We start from the raw sequence: 16,765 nt of genomic DNA, 5'->3' as shown, positions 1-16,765 counted from the left end.
CAAGGCTTTTTTTCTCTCGTTCTCTTTTTTCCCCCCAGAAGAAATTGTGCCGCCGATAAACATTAGTTATGGAAAGGTTTTCTTTGAAGCTCAAGGGAAGAAGCGAGATAATTTCCCCTGGTTCAGGAAAGCGGGAGAATAAGAACTCTTCTTGAAATATGAGCTTGATAAAAATAATATTGTCAGTATGAAATAAAAATGAGGACTTGGAGACAGTTTCATTCAAACGCACTTGATCATATATAATAAAACTCGGGAGAACTGGGTTGAGGGAGGGATTTTAACATGTTGAATTGAATCCAGCCTGCTCTTAGCTTGTGAGTTTAGCTTTCTCTGGCAGTGTGTTAAGCCAGCTTTCTGCCATAACAAATACCTGAGCTGATCAGCTTACAAAGAGTAAGGGTGTAACGGTAAAAGTGAAATACCGTGCTGTCCCCGAGGGGCGCAGTGGCAGAAATGCTGCAGGTCCCAGAGTGGCAGCAGTGGGCAGCGGACCATGAGACCATGCCGCTGGTCCCCACGGCGGCAGGTAGCGGGCAGTGAGTCCGAAGGCAGCCAGTTCCAGGCAGAGAACAAGTCCCAGGCAGGGAGCACATGGTGGGTGAGAAACTGAGACATATATAGGCATGCCATGCAGAATGAAGTTGGATATTTATTTGGTGGGTTATGGAAGAGAAGAAACAGAGAGAGAGGGGTGGGGGGGGGGGGGGGGAAGAGCCACAGCAGCAGCTGCCTCTTGGGTAGCTGCAGGCAAGAAGGAAGATCTGCCTGCCGTGGTGGTGGTGGTGGTGGTGGTGGTGGTGGTGGTGGTGGTGGTGGTGGTGGTGGGGAGTGGGTGGGGCTTATCTCTTAAAGGGACAGAACAGCCCATTACAAAGGGTTTTATTGGCTCCACAGTTTCACAGCTGTCAGGCCATGGCTGCTTGGCCCTATTGCTTTTGGATCTATGATGAGGCAGGATGGCATGGCTGGAGCTGGGTGAGAGAACAAAGCTGGTTATCTGATGACCAGGGAAGAAAAGAGAAGATGACACCAGGGTGGGACAATCACTCTCAAGGACACATCTCCAATGACTTAAAGCCTTCACTTGATCTGGCCACAAGGGTAATACCACTTCCCAATAGCTGACTGCCTGGGGACCATGCCTTTAACACACGGCCCTTTGCATGGTGGCTTGGATCCAAGTTCCAGCAAGCAGCTTGACTGCTGGAATTGTCACTGTGGACTGGAAGGTAACACGTGCCTCTGGACCGTCCACTGAAAACTCTTTCTCTGAGTTCAGCTTAACTTTGCTCTTCCCACCCCATAAGCAAACAGCAGCACCAACAAAACGTAAGGGCTACTAGTGGAGTGGTCATCGGAACAGAGACCAACTGTCCAGCCAGGGAGGTACGCGGTGCTACTTCTTCAGTTTCGTAAGTCACATCTCTTGTAATGTTCAGACCGCTGTGGCTGTAAGAGTGCCTGCCATCTAGACTGGAAGAAGTTCAGGGTCCTAGAAGGGTTCCCTCTATATTTAGGATGTCCTCAATGAATGACTTTTTCCGCAAGCTTATCCTAGGAGGGCTGGGTCATTGACACTGGATACGTGGAGCGGCTCCACTTACGGCTCTGCCTAGCTCTCTTTCCATTTACCATGGAATTTCCAGGTCATGTCCTTACTTGGAATTCTTTCACCCCAGCAGTGGATTTACTCAAGGCCTTAAATGTGGCTCCAGGTCTAGCTTTACCTCACACTCCCATGTTCCCTTTGACTACGTATCCATGGGAGACTCCAGGACCTTTCCTGGGTCCCCTGCAGAGATGGCCCTTCCTTCCCTCGGTCCATGTCTACCTACTCTTTATGACCCCAAATGGTTGACAATGGAAACATTCGTTTTCTTCTTTCTTTCTCTTTCTTTCTTTCTTTCTTTCTTTCTTTCTTTCTTCCTTCCTTCCTTCCTTCCTTCCTTCCTTCCTTCCTTCCTTTCTTGTTTTGCTTTTTTATTTTTATTTTTCGAGACAGGGTTTCTCTGCATAACAGCTTTAGCTGACCTGGAACTAGCTCTTGTAGACCAGGCTATCCTTGAACTCACAGAGATCTGCCTGCCTCTGCCTCCCGAGTGCTGGGATTAAAGGCATGCACCACCACTGCCCAGCAGCATTCGTTTTCTTAACAAGAACCATCTCAATGATGGTATTTAGTGTACAAGCAAATCACACACTAACCCTCCCTCAGATCCTAAAGAAAGGGGCTGTCTGACGTATTTGCCCATTGTCTCAGCACATCTCCAGGTGCACACACATTCATATCTCCCTCGCCCTGTGGCATCCTGGAGGGCTGGCTGAGCCAGGCTGTCAGCCCTTGTTAGCCCTATCATAATGGTTTCTGGTCTTGCTGCCCTCAGATCTACCCTTGGATGATTTCATTCATGCATCTGAAAGCATAGCCTCATGACTCCCTGCTGCTCCTACACAGCTCCCCATGTTAAAGGGCTAAGACAAAGCCCCTTTTTTACATGGCTCTCTTGACTCAATTCTTGTTCCTTTCAGATTTATACTTAGAATGACAACCCCGGTATGCTTCATGCCTTGAGTCATGTGACCTCAAAGACCTATTATGAGCTAACCTTTTGATGAGGCAGGGGAAAGAAGAAAGGGGGGATGAGGAAAGGGGAGAGGAGGAGGAGGAGAATGCCCACCTCTCCATCCTGAAGGCTAAAGATGCAGGGTGGGAAGATTATAATGGAGAAGGCTTTTTGGCCACTGGGTCTATTCTGCAGCATGATGGTAGCATCTTCTTTGGGGGAAGGAAGTGTCTCCCAGGACCCAGCTTGGAAGTATGTTTCATTGTGTCTGTAGTTCATTGCCAAGAACCTGATGTCTCCTTCAGACCTCTCATCTCTGTAATGTTAAAAATAAAACACTGTAGGTCCCTGAGGGGGAGGCAGACCACTGAGGGTGGTTTAGGGCAATGGCAGATGGGAGACCATGGTGGGCTGGGACAGCCAGTCCCATGAGGAGCTGTGGCAGGTGAGAGACAGAGATGGATAGGCATGCCATGCAAAGTGAGGTTGGACATTTATTTACGGGTTATGGAAGGGAAGGGGAAAGGAAAAAGGGAGGGAGAAGGGGACAAGGAGAGAGAGAAAGAGAGAGAGAAACAGAGAGGAACAGAGAGAAACAGAGAGAAACAGAGAGAGAGAAGGGGGCAGGGGAGAGGAGAAGAAAAGCTACCTCCAGAAAAGGAAGGGTGCAGACTGGAAGCGAAGGGAGATCCCCTTGCCTGAGAGGATGGGGAGGGAGTGGGCGGGGCTTGTCTCTTACCTGGACAGGACAGACTATTACAATCTCTGTCTGTCCCCAAAGCAGGGTGGGTGTTACCTCTGCTCTGTAGGTTCTTCCCTTTGGAGAAAAAAGGGAGTGTCAGCATTCTTCCTCCTGGTGATGGATTTACCAGGAACAGTGAGGCACATCACAGGTACCGTAGGCATCGAGGCCAAGGCTATTTGTCTAATGTCTCAGTGCGGATGGTTGAGTTGCTGTCTTCTGGCCCTAGCAAACATTTATATTAAAAGAGAGAGGGGGTATGACCTTTTTTGTATTATTTTACTTTAATTTTTGACACTGGCTCTCATGTATCTCAGAATGGCCTGGAACTCTGTGTGTAGCCAAGGATGACCTTGAATTTCTCATTTTTCTGCCACCCAACTCCACGCTATTTTATCATTCGCTCTGACAGAGATGATACACCCCAGTCCTCTTCCAAGTCAGATTCTAGAACCATCTGTGCTTTTCCAGAAGCCATCCATGCCAAGTAATTATTGGCATTCCTGAAGTGAGGCGTTCATGCTGTCTCCAACTCCAAGGGCAGTGATAACAGAATGAAGCCATCAAGGGTTGTTTAAGGATGGGGGCAATGTTTTATTACATTTCATTCTTGTGCGCCATCACAGTATGTACTTATACAAATTAAGATGGTTGTGATATTGCTTCTGGGCTTTAAAAAATTGTGTGTGTGTGTGTGTATGTGTGTGTGTGTATATGTGTGTGTGTTGGAGGACAATTCTTGGGAGTCTGTTCTCTCCTGCCACTGCTACCTTGTGAGGTCTAGGAATTGAATTCAGGTTTTCAGACCTGCATAGAAGTCCCTCTCGCTGGTCCTTCCCCAGTCTTTGAACTGGGAGCAAGTGAAGATGTCTACTACTGGGCAATAGAATCTTATGGGAACACTGTCATACACACGGCCCCTCCCTGACTAAAACAATCATGTTTTTGTAGTTACCAGAGTCTTTACCTCATTGTGATCAGAGATGACAGCACAGAGTTCAATCTCAAGCTGCAGTCTGGGCTATCCCGCGGGCTTCCTAGACTCACCTGTCCTTGGGACCACTATATGTAGTTGTAAATTGGCCCCAGATGTGTGCACATTAGTGGGACCTTTCTCCTGTTCTGGGCTCAAGGGACCCAAGTGCCTTTGTATTATTGTGATAGAGAAAGAACCAGTGGGTGCCTGTTTGGTCAGAGGGTTGGTCAGTAAGTGTTAAAACAGCCATTCTGTCTCTACCTCTTTCACTTATGAACTTGCTGCCTTAGGAAGACTTATAAAACGCAACCAACGCCTCGTTAATTTTAAATGAATCTCCCCATGTAACCACTCATCTCTGAAGGCCACAATTAACCTCTACTCCGCACTCCCTTCTAGGTTTGGCTGGCTGAATGGGGCCTCTCTTGACTTGTACCTGGAGTTTTGTGAGCATTTTAGTAAAAACCCCAGGAGGGATTCTCCAGCTCAAAGCCCCTTCCTTCTCTTTCCACCCCTTTACTTCAGTTCTTTGGACCCCGCTCCCCCACTCTCGCTCCCAGCCAGCCACCTCCAGACTGGCTAATAATGCTTCAAATGTGTTGAGTAGTCAGACTTCCCAGGCAGTCACTCTGACCTGGCAATTTCCTCTTCTACCTTCCTCTTTGACTTCCAGACTTGTCGTTTCCGTAACATGATGTGTGTGGGTCATGGGTGATGGAACAGGGCTTCATCAGCTCTGTGTGTCCCGCAGCAGGAAGAAGGAAATTTGAGTTGGTGTTTTCTTCGAGGCTCACAAGTCACGGTGTTTTTGGTTGGTGCCGGGGGCCACGGGATTGCTCTCTCTGGAGCAAGGCCCCAGGTCAGCTTTCTTTCTGTTTTCCATTAGGGAAAGGCTAAAAATGTCACAAATTGCTGATCATTCCCAGTGTCCCAGAAGAACTGAAGGCTGTGTCCCTTCCTGTCTGCCTCCTATTCATGTGTACTTTGTTCATGGAAGGTTTGAATGTCTGCAGTCTGGCAGATCCATCCCGAGCATGACTGTGACCATAGACTCCTGAAGAGCTATGCCACCGCCCGGTCTCCACCTCCCAAACCCCTCTCAGGGTAGCCTGCAGGGCTGGCTTTGAGAACGGGAAATCACTGCTGACAACTCGGATGTGTGATTTACGTCTTGGTCCAGCCTAGGATCCCTATTTGGTGGACTTGGGAGTGGACCTGTTTCCCCATCAGAACAATCGTGGTGAATAAATAAGGTGGTTAGAGAAAGCAATCAGCTAAGTGCAGAAAGCCTCGCCCGAGCGGCTTAGCAACAGCTGCTTCTCTGACCCCTGAATCCTGACAAGGGCTGATGGTAGACAGATGCACCCCTCCTCTCAGCATCTGGGACAGGAATTGAGCAACGCAAGAAAGAGTCCATAGTGCACAATATGTTTGGCTTATTATTTGTTATTATTATTATTATTAATTTGAAACTAAAGAAATCTTCATGCTTGTAGCCAGATTTCCTTCCAGCAAGCCCATCTTCCCACCCCTGCTCTCTCTGGGCCGTCCCTTCCCACCTTCCTCCTAAACCGAGCTCAGTTCCTGCTCACGCTGTGTTTCTTTCAGCACCTACACCTGTTCTATTTAGTCCAAGAACGGGAACGAGACATTTAGGAGCTTAGGTAGCTATAGTAATTTGATATGACATGTCCCCATAGGAAATGAGTCACTTGTGACTGACCTTGAGGTTATAGGACCTGGTCCACTTCCCATCCTCTTTCTTCTTTCCGGACTGTGGAAGCAAGACAAACAGCTGCCTCACACTTCTGCTCACACGCCTTCATGCCCGTGATGGGCTGTATTCCCTCAAACTGTGTGCCTCCCTCCCCCACACTGTTTTTTTTTTTTTTTTTTTTTTGCAGGTGTTTAGTTCCAGCCAGGAGAAAATCCACTAATGCAATGCCCAAAGTGGATGATGTACCCCTTGACTTTGTTTTCTGACTTTTGAAACTAAGTGTGAGAAGGCCCCAGGCCTATGGGTGTGACAAACAGTCTAGGTATCCCTTCTGCTTTCTCCTGTATGATTGGCAGCTGCTGCTTCTTCTCTTTCTATCCTCCCTTTTTAAAAATATAACCCACACTGGCTAGAGTTCAAAATCCTCCTGCCTCAGCCTTCCAGCTATTGGGATTATTGGCATGTGCCTTAACTGGGTCATCTTTACAGGAATGGTCTATGCTCATAGAAATTTTCTTCTCACCCTTAGTCTCTGCGTAGCCAACTGCCCCTTGGCCTTCTTGGCTCCCAGAGAGTCCCATGCCTGGCTTTAGAGGGATGAACCCTGAGTTTGCAGCGTAGGAGATGACTCCTATGTTAAGGATGTAATTCCCTGTGTTAAGACCAAAATAGCGGCAGCTTAATTCCGGGCACTTGGGTAAATCATTACAGGTCATCTCTATAGGAATATAACTATTCCAGCTACTTGAACACATGAGACCCAGGGCCTAAGTTCCCCACTAAGAGGCAGATTGAACCCTAGTGCACACATTCATGTCTTAAAAACAAGCAAGCAAACAAACAAAAAACAACTTCATGCAGGAAACTGAACCAACTCATTTCTCATTTCTCCCTTGATATGAGGCCATACTCTAGTAGTCAATTCCCAGTTCCCTGGAGAGGCTTGAGGTTAGTTCTGTTTGGAGACCACATCTATCCGAGGTGAAATTGAAAACTGTTGTTTCTGCATCGGGGCCCTGGCTTTGGTGGGAAAAAACGAAGATAAACATGTCAGTAGTGTTCCAGGGGCCTGGGAATGGGGTCAGTGGGTCACATCCCTCTGGCAGGCATACCTGCTGGATCAAATGGGGACGCAAAAGAAATGGCCCAGGGCAGAGCTCTGTTCTAGGTGACTCTACAGCTGGGCTTCCTGGGTCCTTTGGATGCCTGCGTTCTCCTTATGCTTTCTTGAAGCTCCCTGCCGTGTTTGCCAGGCCTTCCTTCCTGTAATGTCAGGGAGGCATGCTATCAGAGCCTGCTTAAGAGTGTTGTTTTAGCTTTAAGGTTTGACAGTTCCCTGAAAACAAGAACCTAATACTATTTAAAAGCACTAATCTTCGCTGCCAGGTCAGGTTTGCAACTTAAATCTGTGGTAGCTTTTTTCCTCATCCTTGGAAGAACTTTTCTTCCTGGAAGCTGTAAATAGTGACCAGGAGATTTCAGTGGGTAAGGGGACTGCGAGAGAGAGAGAGAGAGAGAGAGAGAGAGAGAGAGAGAGAGAGAGAGAGAGAGAGAGAGAGAGAGAGAGAGAGGGAGGAAATGTTAAGTCTTTGTCATTGCCATGGTACAAGTTTGTTTTCCTAGTGGGGAGTTTTCCGGAGGCTCTTAGCGCTCAGACTTTATGGGGTAAATGTGCTGGAAAGAGGCACACTTCCCATGCAGAATGTCCTTTTAACTCTCTTCTGCTCCTCTGAGCTTTGCCCCTGAATACACAAAACCCTGCATTTGTGACTGCCAAGAGCCTTCTGCTGGGAGGCAGAATGTATTGTAAATCAGTCTTTCACAGCCAGTTAGCAGAGAGTGTCGTTCTCACCCGTAATTATGGTTTTGCTTTGAGTTGAGAAGGTTGTTTTTGGGGGCAATAAATTGTGATGTCAGTTATCCTTCACTCTCTACGAATGAGTCCTCAGCCGGAAATTGGTATTCTTAACAGTCGGACCTCTGGGGGCTCTGAGGCTGAACAGAAAAAAAAAAATCTGCCCAGAAGAGAGGGAGGGGGAGAAAGGGAAAGGAGAGGAGGGAAAGGGAGGGGAGGAAGAGAAACAGGAGGGGAGAGAAAAAGAGCTGATAAAGGAGGAGGGGTGGGGAAGAGAGAGAAGCAGATTGATATAAGGCCTTTTTGTTTTAATTTTGCCGATAGGAAATTTGAGAATGAGGAAAGAGACCTATTAAAATATCTTATGTTAGAAAATTTTAGTGAAGCATTACCCCAGTATTTTTGAAAAGTTTAAAAACTATATTAGGGTCACGGTTGACTATTTGCAGTGGTGTGTGTGTGTGTGTGTGCCTATTTTGAAAATCTCCCCCACAAATACACTTGTGTTATTATATTATATTGAGAAAGCTTCCCAGCCAGAAAATTCCAAGTAGAATAACGATAGAACTCATGGACGCTGCTAACTGAAAAATCTTCCCAACATCAAATTCTGTATTTCTGGGTCAGATTATGTTAAAAATAATTTTCCCACTTGCAAACATACTATTATTTTGAGTCTTCTCTGCAGTGGGCTTATGACTTTAGGATTGACCCTTTGGGTAATCTGTGATGACGAATTGCCTGGCAGCCTCTGCCAAAGAGAAGTCATTTAGTCAGATTTTAGCAATCTTAGGTTGTTACTAAAGCCCAATTGATAAAGCCAGATGCCAGGGTCAAGTGCTAGCTGGAGTCCCAGAGTCGGGCTCTTGTCCCATGCTCCACGTGGTCTCGTGGACATGTGGAGGAAGAGTTATTTAAGCTACAGTGTATGGGACTAATTCAACAATCTCCTTTCTGTTTTTCTGGTTTGAATGAGGGCCAGGCATGTGGGATCTGGCTGTCTTGACCTATGGTATTTCCATGTGATACAGCTTGGAGGTGGTCCAAGTGAACAGGAGGCTGGGGTTGGGGAGAGGGTGTGCTCTCAAATCAAACACATCGTGATTTGATTTCTGACTCTGACTTCCTTTGCCGTGTCATCTTGGGCAAAGGACAAGGATGCTAGCAAGAAGGCGGTGCTTTCTGTCCTGGGCCACATGCCCAACTTGGACAAACCTGGGAAGCTCTGCCCAGGGGTTGGGGAGAGTTTGGGTTTCTTCCCTGCTTTCTGTACTGCCACCCTGGTTCAGGTCACCAGTAGAATTCCCTGGATTATTATATCAGTTTCTGAACCTGGTTCCTATTCCACAGAAGGCAGAGTGGGTGGATCATGGCCAGATGGGAAAGGATCCTCATACACTGGAAGAGACTGGATTCCGAAGGGCAGCAGCATAGGTGGTTTTCAGAGTGATACTTAATTAGGTATGAAACAAGAATAAGTGTCAGCAAACCTGTAATTCCAGCTATGGAGGAGGCCGAGGCAGGTGGATTGAACTTCCAAGTTCAAGGTCTTCCTGAGCTATAGGTTAAGTTCAAGGCCACCCTGGTAAACTTGGTAAGATATTGCTTCAAATAAACAGAAGGAGGAAAAGAAGTGTGTGTGTGGGGGGGGGGCTGGCTCAATGGTAGAGTTCTTGCCTAGCATATATGAGGCCCTAGGTTCCAACTCCATTATCCCAGAGGGGGTGGAAAAAAATGCAGGTTTGTATACTTTATTAATTTAAGATCAGTAACAGCACATACTCTTATTACCAGGAAGGATGAGGCAGGGGAATCCTAAGTTTGAAGCCAGTCTGGGCTACATAGTGAGTTTGAAGCTAGCTTGGGCTACAAGTTAGGCCCTGTCTCAAAGAAATAAAAATTAGTAGATATATACGCAAGTAAGTAAATAAATGAAAACAATGGCATAGGCAGGCCCGTAATCATGGAACCTTGGAGGTAGATGTAGGAGAGTCAAGGGTTCAAAGACAAGGCTAGCCTGGCCTTACAGGAGATATTGGAGAGAGAGAGAGAGAGAGAGAGAGAGAGAGAGAGAGAGAGAGAGAGAGAGAGAGAGAGAGAGAGAGAGAGAGAGAAATTTGCTCTTGATATTTATTTTCCATCAGTAAATTACAGCTGCATTTTATTTTAACCATAGTGTCTGGTGTGATGTTGTTGGGTATTTAAATTTAGATTTTTTTTAACAAAGTGCTCTATTTTGTGCAAAAGGGAAAAGCTACTTATAATGATACCAAGGTTAACAAAAATGTCATCAGCATTAACCATTCTGCCCCACCCAGTTTATCTCAAACCAGGAGGGAAGCAAAAAGCAAGGCCTGCCCCAATCCTCCCAGGTCAACCTGAGGGAAGAAAGCCATGGCACGTGACAGGTGTGATAGCCACGGATGTCTCTGAGAGAAGCAATAAGAAGAAAAGCCAAGCTATGATACAACACCTCTTGCTGGGATGGTCCAGAAGGAAGGACGTGCGGAGGAAGTACAGGCTCATGACATGGGCTTTTAAGATTCCTTCTGTATCGTGTCTCCGCTTCCCTTTTCTATGTGTCTGGTAGGAGCTCTCTGAGGAGTTATCCCGAGTCTAAGATGACATCAGTGTTTTCTGTGCGCTTATCACACAGGTGGGGACGAGATGAGAACTGAGCACGACTTTGAAATAGGTTGGGTTTAGGTAAAGAGGAAGGAGGGGGATGTAGCATAGGGAGTTTCTAGGGTTGATGAAAGCAGTCACCATTGTGGCTCAGTGTGGAGGCAAGACCTGGATAGAAAAGAGAGAGCCCATGTTGGCCACTCCTGTCAGTCATGTGGTCAAAGGAGAGGATAAAGAATTGGTGTTCTTTGTCCAATCAGAAAGGAGAACCAAAGATGATGAAGGTATGAAGAAGATGAAGAAGAACATGGCCTTGGGGGGGGGGGGTCGTTGTCTTGCTCTGACTTTCAGAAGCGAACTGGTAGAGGCAGAAGAGAGAAATGCCCAGGTAGGAATAAACCAGAGTTAGGCACGCAGGGGGAATGGCTTGGCAACCTGGGATTCTGTCTGGGTTATAAACACCCTTCACCCACATTCTAATAATTCATTTGGAAGCCTAGTTCTTTACCTGCATATAACACAAATACACACGCTCACTCACACAGACACACTCCTTTATAAACAATGCACCTAGCAATCTCAGACACACCCCTCACTGGCACTGGGCTATGCCTATACCCATATAGTTACTTAATTATTGTCACTGAACAGTAAGCTTCTCTTCCCTTAATGGCCACCAAACTTGGGCAATTTCTATTCTATATTCTCAATGTATCTGATTACAAATAATAGGAAGGCTGATGTGGGCTCAACCAGTTTTAGGTACATGCACAATAGAACAAAACTGTCCGGAAGTGAGCTTTAAGGGGAGGATCTCCTATTTACAATCATATGCCTTTGCATAATTGAATATACATATGATTAAAAATCAGATGCCTTGTGGGGAGAGATGTGTACAGTAGAGAAATGATCACATGACCTAAACTATCAATCAAAATGGAGAGTCACCCAAATGACTCCCCTTAGCAACCACATTCCATGTTCTCTAGAGCTCTCCAAAGGAAGCCACAAACTCGGGGTGCTTATGGACTTGCGCTCTTGTGGCCTGCTGTCAATGGCAGAGTATCATTCCTCTTTAATCCATAACGTCATTTTCCTTGCTGTCTCTGCAACTCTGCGGGAGCCCTCACTTTCAATTCTTCAGGTAAGAGGCCATGAACCTAGAAATACCCACCTCAGACCACCAGCAAACCCAGGAGGGCAAGTCCTGTAGAAATTAAAACAGGGACCTCAGATGGCTGGGGTGGGGGTGCTATCAGACTAAAATATTTCGCATTATAAAAGATGAATGAGAAGCGAGGGAAGGTTTGGCATTGGATGTGGCTGAAGACGCCTGATGACCAGTAACAGGGAATGATCCAGGGATGTGGAGGGGTGCGGTCCACACGGTGGAGGTAAGGAAGGAGGTGTGTTTGGGGGTTGTAATAGCCATGGCTCGACCAGAGGTTGCCTGAGAAGGAAAGAGCAGCTCAGAGGGGTCATCTCAGCATTCAGGGCCTGCGCTGAGATGAGGACAATGGCACATTTTAAGGGAAGAAAGGTGGAAGTTATAGAAAAAGCTAGAACCAAGGTGCAGAGAAGGAATCACCGTGGAAGCAGGGTCCCTCAGGCGTCCTGGATCTAAAGCGTCGGAGGCTAGAAAATCACCTGTACTTCTGGGATTTCTGTACTTCTGCTGACTTCCTGTCAGCAGCGGGGCTGCTGTGTGACTTCTCCAGGGACGAGGTCAACAAACACATATCCGGTCCAGGTGGGGCATTGGCAACAGACCAAAGGAAAGATTCTACTCAAGTCCAGCTTGAAGTTTACTGGAGCTTCTTATGGGAACAAGGGTGACGTGGCTAGCTGTACTGTTGAGAAGCCCACTCCAGCATGGCTGGCAGTTTGGGAAAAGTGCAACCCTGGAATTCTCTGTATAGCTTGCAGGCTGCTCCCCGAAGATCCCCTCTCCTCACCAATAGTTTGCTGTCTATGACCTGAGGGAAGGGCCTCATTGTTTTCTGGTTTTTGAGCTTTCTGAGTCTTGTGTGACTCCCTTCTCTCTCCAAGAGGGTATGTTTGGATCTGGAGAAAATAACTGTAAGACGACAAAGGGGATTTTGGCAGAGGGAGAAGCTGGACTGAAGAATTGAGGAGGCCCGGGGGTAGGGGAGGGGGGCTTTGAAACTCAGGTGGGGTGAGGGTAGGTGGAGTGGGTAGAATCCAGGGACTGTACCCATGAATGCGTTCATGCTGTGTGCCTCATGGGAATAAGAAGATAAATGAGGTGCTCATGGGAGTGACTGGCAGGCCAGATGTGGCCATGGCCTTAAGGGGTCAAGGCAGCCTCTTGTCAACGCATCTCTGGAAGGACAACGGCCGGCAGAGTGGGGCCGAGTGAGAGGCTCCAACCTTATCCCTTTCTTAGAACCCCATATGCGTGTTCAGCAACCATTTCGTAAGAGTCTTCTAGCAACTGCTTATTTCATAAGGGCCGATGTTGAAATGGGGCTGGTTCCCTCTGGCCACTGGGCTCGTTAACGCTTCGTATGTCTGTTTCGAGGGTTGCTGGGTTACTAAGAGGCTCTAGGTGAGGTGTCACTGGACAGCTTCGGATTCTGATAGTACAGCAGCTGGCACCTGCCTTTGTTCTTCCTTCTAATTCCACTTGAGACCTTTACCCACACAGTCTCATGGGTATTTAAGGAAATTGTTTCTCATACAATATCATGCTTTCCCCCCTCCCCTAACTGGCTTCCAGATCCTCCCCACCTCCCTACCTACTCAACTTCGTTCTTTCTATCAAACAAACAAACAAAATCAAAACAAAGAAAAAAAAAACCCAACAAGACAAAACCACCCCCCCAAAAAAAACCCCACCAATAGCATGGGTTCTGTTATAGATTCTGTTCTGGTTTTCTTCTGTGTTGGCCTGGGCGTAGAGCCTGCCTGAGTGTGGTTGATAAGCCCAGGGACACTGAACTGTAGAAAACAGATTGTGTCCTTCCCAGCAGCCATCAGTTCCAAATAGCGTCTTGGTTAGGGGGTGGGGCTTTGTGTCCTCTTCCCCTTCTCAGGGCTGGGATTTTGTCTGGTTCGAACACATGCGTGTTTTGTGTGTCCTGCCTGTCACAGTTTTCGTGAGGTCCTGTGTATAGCAGTCCGGCTGTGTCTGGAAGACACTGTTTCCTGGGAGTCACCCACCACCTCTGGCTCTTAGAATCTTTCTGCCCCTCTTCCACGCAGATCCCTGAGCACTGAGGAGAGGGTGTAGTGGAGGCATCCTCTTTAGGACTGAGTGCTCCCCGTCTCTGGCTCTCGGCACACGGTCAGGTTGAGGGGCTCTGTGTTGATTCCCACTTATGGGCAAGAAGCCGCTTCTCTGATGATGGCCAAGTGATGCTCAGATTGACCTCCTGGGTGCTCTTATACATTCAAGGTGATATTGACTGCAGGCCAAAACCAAGCCCATAGACACAGTAAATGGTTTTAAGAAGCAATAGGATGGCAAATGTAAGTGTCTACAGACAGTACACAGCAGGAGTCGGGGGGCGGGTGGTGACCTCCTCTGGGGACCCTGACTCCAGAGAAAATGAGCAACACAGTGTATGTGTATGGAGGGGGAAGCTGGGATGGAGTGGGGGGGGCAGGAGAAGAAGACAATAGAAGGTGAAACCTCCAGGTGTGCCCGGACACCTGTCTTTATCTGACTCCTCACCCTTCTTCCCTAGCCCAGCTGTCCTCCTGCCCCAGAGGCTCAGACAGAACATGCCCGCTCCTCAGGCTCTCGTTAAATACTCTGTCACATGGGGAAAGAAATTCTGCTGCAGGCAGGTGAGTCAGAGTTCACAGCTGTTAGACGGAGCCCTCTGTTCTGGTCTGCGTAGGAAACGCATGCCAAACCAGAGCAAAGTCCTCTTGAAATCGCCTCTGGGGAGCAGCCTGGCGGTGGCTCTCAACCCGGAACTGGCCTCAGAGGAGCCGAGGTCTGTCTTGTTTGCAGGTCCACAGCACAAACCGATTGCTAAATGGAGGCGTGGACTCGGAGGTTGTTAGTTTCCAAAGGGAGCTGGGAACGGCAGGGAGGCTTGGAGGAGCGCTTTTTGGAGCAAAGTCCACCTGTGCTTTCCATGGGGCACTTGATCCCTGAGGTCAGGGGTTATCCAAAAGCTGAGGGCTGATGGGATTTCACATTCCTGAGGACAGTAACTCCAAAGTTGATATGTAGTGCTCCAACCACATTGTTCCAGGAATCCAGTGTGTATGCTGTTAGAAACCTGAGCTGTGAAACCTGGCAATTTTTTTTCCCACTGTGCTAGATCTTTGGATGATATCAGATGAGTGAGCTCCCCCAAGGACAACCTTGAATGCTCTTGGAAATGATTGTGTGTGTGTGTGTGTGTGTGTGTGTGTGTGAGAGAGAGAGAGAGAGAGAGAGAGAGAGAGAGAGAGAGAGAGAGAGAGAGAGAGAAAGAGCACGTGGTGTGCAATTTCCAAGGAATCCACAGGTTGAGATAAATAGGGGGACCACGAATGATGTGACACAAGGTTAGTCATTAGTGTTACTCAAGCCTCAGAAGGGCGGGGTGACCTTGCGCTAATCCCTTTACTCGCTGGGAATTCGGGTTGATAACAACACTAGAGCTACTCTGAGCCTGGCAGAGGTCTCTTCCGGACGGACAGTTCAGAAACTCTTCCGTGGAAAAGCCAGATGAACAGAGCAGCGTGAACATTTGGCGGTGGCGTGACTTGAGCGGTGGCGAAATCGTTCCGTGAGGCTCTGCCGGAGCCCAGAGAACTCCTATGAGCTCCAGTTTCCGAGCACAAAGTGTTGCATGAGAATTCCAAACCTCTGAACCCACGGTCTCTCTTACCTATGCGCCGGTGTCAGTGGACTTTCAACTTTATTTATATTGGTCTGCGTTCTGGGGGATAAAATTAACTATATATAGATCTAGACCATTTCTAAAGAGGAGAGGGGCTTGGGATGTAGTCCTCTAGTCACGTAATTACCCCCACTTTCAGGGAAAACTGATGCCGGGATTCGGATGGAACATTTGCCTGTCTACACAGTTTTCCTCTGGTCCCCTTCGCTCCAGGATCTCAGGAGGTGCTGACCTCATCAGTCCGCTAGAGCCGTTCTTTGTCCTTGGCTAGCAAGGGGCAGATTTTAAGAACCCAGGTGGCCTCCCTTTTTGTTTTGATGTGTTCTGTTTAATAACTGTTGTGTCTGACCTACTTGTTCTTCAGTTTTGCAATCTGTTGTCTCTTTTTCATACTTGTGCTTATTACTTATTTTTGAGGCTACCCGGGGTATCAACTGCTGTTGACAGTGCTCAATATTGACTTAGAAAAATAGGAAGGTGCATAACTCCCATGGTTCTGAAATCAGTGCTCATCTGAACAAGAAAGGCTGGCAGCCTTTTAGAGCAAGTTTCTGGATGATTCTGTCTTCCCCACTCTCTAGAAAAAGTTTCTTGTTTGGTCTTCTCTCCAGACAGCGTGGCAAGCGGAAAAAGAGTCAGACAGACTCCGTTCTCCGTATGATTCCAAGCACTGATGGTTATTTTTCAGAGAAAAATAATCCTGAGCATCAATGGTGGCTTTTTTTCTGAATTTCTGGCCCCAGAGGCTGTGGTGTCTCCCTGCCTCACTCAAACAATGCTATTTCCCAACCCCAGCTACTGCTCTTTATCCACCATTTAGGAACCGCTTTAACTCAGATTCAGCTGCCTTCCTGACGTCACTTTTGGGGTCATGAGGAGATAGCATCTCCCCCATCCGTGCCCCGTCACAGTTTCTTCAATGAAACAAGCCCTTTCCGTCGGTTGACTGCCCAAACCCCACTTATTGTGCCTCTGTCACTGGCTTGACAACTGCTTTGGAAAAAAATTATCGAGGACCTCGCTGCCAATTTGGTGATCTGGGTTAGTGTTCCTTAACCTGGGAGCCCTGGATTTGGAAGGGAAAAAAATATGATTGCTAATCTCTAACTGAAACTTAGCATTTCCTTTAGCCAAGGGCATGGTCACAAGCCACAGCAGTGCTAACAGGACAGCAATTGCAAGTATCTTGACGCCTCATTTTCTTTCACCGCTCCTGAGAAGTCACAGTGGCTTGTGAAGTGGCGGCTCAATCTTGTTTCTCAGTGCAATAAAGATGCACACATGTGCCTATAGGAAGATGTTTTAATGGTGCACCACAGTCATATTTTTTGCTGTAAGTAGCTTTAGTGATTATATTTTAGTTTATGTATTTAATATTCTTTTTTTGAGAAGGGTCCATGGCCTCCAGTAGACAGCCA

At 47.5% G+C, this 16,765-nt stretch overlaps 1 long non-coding RNA gene across 1 annotated transcript in view; it reads left to right on the top strand.

The window, feature by feature from the left end:
• Positions 1 to 1,304: 1,304 nt before the first annotated feature.
• Positions 1,305 to 16,765, top strand: part of LOC119816751 — a 29,874-nt gene continuing 14,413 nt past the window's right edge. The window contains exon 1 of the long non-coding RNA XR_005285819.1: positions 1,305 to 1,415. This is a non-coding gene — a long non-coding RNA (uncharacterized LOC119816751). The remainder of the gene's footprint in view (positions 1,416 to 16,765) is intronic.

The sequence above is a fragment of the Arvicola amphibius genome, chromosome 6 (genome assembly GCF_903992535.2).
Source record: "Arvicola amphibius chromosome 6, mArvAmp1.2, whole genome shotgun sequence".
NCBI lineage: Eukaryota > Metazoa > Chordata > Mammalia > Rodentia > Cricetidae > Arvicola > Arvicola amphibius.
This window is presented reverse-complemented; position numbering and strand designations above follow the sequence as displayed.